General features: G+C 36.7%; 1 non-coding gene across 1 annotated transcript; it reads left to right on the top strand.

Annotated features, from left to right (window-relative positions):
• Nucleotides 1-788: 788 nt before the first annotated feature.
• On the top strand, nt 789-861 carry TRNAT-GGU (transfer RNA threonine (anticodon GGU)). Its single transcript has one exon. It is a non-coding gene; the product is annotated as a tRNA-Thr (tRNA).
• The last annotated feature ends 2466 nt before the right edge of the window (nt 862-3327 follow it).

Below are 3327 nucleotides of genomic sequence, written 5' to 3'. Positions count from 1 at the left end.
TTAAGAGGGAACGTCAAACTTTCAGACGAGCAAAAGAAGCGGTTGAAGAGACACTGTCAAACGTTACGAAAGATATCTAAGTCTAATACCACAACGAAACGAAAAAAAATTTGATTCAAAAAGGTGGTTTTCTACCATTATTGTTGGCCCCCCTCCTATCTATTGTTAGTAGCGCAGCAGGTGCCGCTATAAGTAGAGCTATCAAGAATGGCTAGAAAATTGATTTTAGTATCTGAAGAAGTTTACATTGTGAATGTATTTAATTCCTGCATAACAATAAAAATAAATTCACAATGTTATGACTACAGGCTATCAAGGTCCTGTTATAAACTAGTTGACGTAAAAAAATCCTACGGCACCGTCAACAACGGGTTAAATGAATCCCGTCAATAATGTGAACAAGATCGAGTATTCTTAAATTGGATGTCCGAGGCCTGATTATTCGTGGCCTCGGTAGTCCAATGGTAGTGGCGTTGCGACGGTAACCCAAAGGTCGTAGGTTCGATTCCTGCCCGAGGTGATATGATTTTTCTCAGTCACTCTGGTATGGAACTATACGCAGAGGTATTCCTTGATTTAAAATGAAACTTGTAGTTATATTAATTCCTGCCTAACAATAAAAATAAATTCACAATGTTATGACTACAGGCTATCAATGTCCTATTATAAACTAGTTGACGTAAAAAAATGCTACGGCACCGTCAACAACGGGTTAAATGTATCCCGTCAATAATGTTAACCAGATCGAGTAATTCTTAAATTGGATGTCCGAGGCCTGATTATTCGTGGCCTCGGTAGTCCAATGGTAGTGGCGTTGGGACGGTAACCCAAAGGTCGTAGGTTCGATTCCTGCCCGAGGTGATATGATTTTTCTCAGTCACTCTGGTATGGATCAATACGCAGAGGTATTCCTTGATTTAAAATGAAACTTGTAATTAAGAAGTTTACAGTCGAATGAATACTCAACCGAAAATTGATGAAAACCTGGATACGAAGACCGTTTTAAATAATCGTAAACTTAATCAATCTGAAAAAGTTCACTTATATAACCACTTATTACAACGTAAAATTAGTGAAAGAACCAAAAAAGTTAAAACCCTCAACCAACCTAAAAAGAAGGATTGGTATTCGGAAATAGCCATCGCTATTCCAGATTCACTCCTCAAACCGGCAATCGCATTATACAAGTGGATTGAAAATAACAGCAAAATTGAATGGTCACCTAGGGGAGAACTTATGTACAAAAGACACAGCGTTGTTGGAACAAATATTATGGCCATTTTGCACGACTCTGTTAAGGGGTACCGAAACATATAACCGTCGGTTTAGACCGTTTCTACGAACTGCTTAACAACGAAAATGTTCCCGTCACTTATAAAAATAAATTATCCTTTGAACCATCAACAGAAAATGTAACCTCTAATTATAACCGAAATGAAGTTCAAGCTCGCGATTTTTTAAATGCTCTACCTCAAAGCCCTGTATCTATGAATGGTGATGGATTATTAAATTGGATAAAATTAAAATAAAGGATATAAAACCATATCAAGTGTGTTTTTCTTTAATTACTTTATACCATCAACATGGAAGGGTGAAACGATCCTTCTCCCGCTAGATTCTTAACTCTATCCTATATAATAATAATAATAATTAGCTAGGCTAATACCCTAGGCACCACCAAAGGGCCCAAGTCAGCTTGTGACTTTTAATGCCTTATTTACCGGTGGCTGGGTTTACTATTATTTGATTTTATAGTTTTCGAGTTATTTAATATCTTATACTGGTATCATGAGAGTGTTATGAACTGTACGAGGAATGGATAACCTAGCAAAAATATATCTTAACGTAAAAGAACCTGGAAGTTTTGGAGGTGTAAAAGGACTTTATCGTGCCGCCAGAGGAAAGGGAATTAAAGTTTCCCTAAAAGACGTTAAAGAATTATTAAAACGACAATATACCTATACGTTACACAAACCGTTGAAACACAAATTTCGACGAAACAAAACGATCGTGTATGGCATAGTCGAACAATGGCAACTCGATCTAGCGGACATGCGAGATATCAAACACCTCAATAGCGGATATTGTTATATATTATGTTGCATTGATATATTCAGCAAATACGCTTTTGCTGTTGCTACAAAAGACAAGAAAGGTACGACCATGGTTACAGCGTTTAATTCTATTTTAGAATCAGGTCGAAAGCCTAAGATTGTTCAAACAGACCACGGTAACGAGTTTCTGTGTAAAGAAGTTCAACATGAATTGAAACGTAGAAGGATAAAAAGTTTCGCTACACACTCTGAAGTAAAGGCCAGTGTTATAGAAAGGTTTAATCGAACTCTAAAATCGCGAATGTACCGATATTTCACTGAAAATAACACGCATAAATATATTGACGTATTACCAGATTTAATAGACTCATAAAACCACAATTATCATAGCTCAATTAAATTTAAACCCGTTGAAGTGGTGAAAGAAAACTCGAAACAAGTGTGGCAGAATTTATACGGAAAAATTAATTATTCACCCCCAATCTCACACCCGTTTGAAATAGGTGACGTCGTCCGAATGAGTAAAAATAAAATGATCTTCGAAAAAGGGTACAAACCTCCGGTATATAAACTTGAAGCTTTAAACTCCGATCCCATTTTAGGAGTTTTCAACAAAGAGGAAATACAGAAAGTTGGAAAGGACCTCGATAACTGTTTATTTAAAATAGATAAAGTTTTAAGGAAGAGAACAAAACCCGACGGAACTAAAGAGCAGTTAGTGCGTTGGAAAGGCTACAGTCCAGATTTCGATTTTTGGGTACAGGAAGTTGTAATACTATGAGTTTCTATATTACTCTGCCTTCGGACTCTTCAATACGTTATTTTAAAAATAACACTGTAAGCGAGTATAGAACGGATTTACCAGAACCAATAAAACTCGAAGGTGCTTACGAAGTTGGACTCGCTGAAATCAGTTATCCAAGAACTTAGAATAACGTTCGAGAAGAATATATAGTTCGGATTTGTAAAACTATTCCGGATCTGATGGAAACCCTGAAAAATCTATGACCCAGGAAACGTACCCATTGTTGATCATATAAATATAGTAATACCACCCGGATATTACGAAGTTGAAGATTTACTGGAAATCATGTCTGTTGATGATGATGGACGGAATATAAGCTCCAATGTCAAACTCGTCTACAGTAAACCCAACCGACGTGTGGTTGTTGAATTGTTCGAAACGAACCAACTTTATATTCCGCATGAAATCGCTATTATTTTAGGATTCACACGCACACTGGGAGAGGATGTGACCGTGGTATATTCAATG

The sequence above is a fragment of the Leiobunum rupestre genome, chromosome 7, assembly GCF_980474605.1.
Source record: "Leiobunum rupestre chromosome 7, qqLeiRupe1.1.hap1, whole genome shotgun sequence".
Taxonomy (NCBI): domain Eukaryota; kingdom Metazoa; phylum Arthropoda; class Arachnida; order Opiliones; family Sclerosomatidae; genus Leiobunum; species Leiobunum rupestre.
The sequence above is the reverse complement of the archived record's forward strand: the minus strand, read 5'-3'. Positions and strand labels throughout refer to the sequence as shown.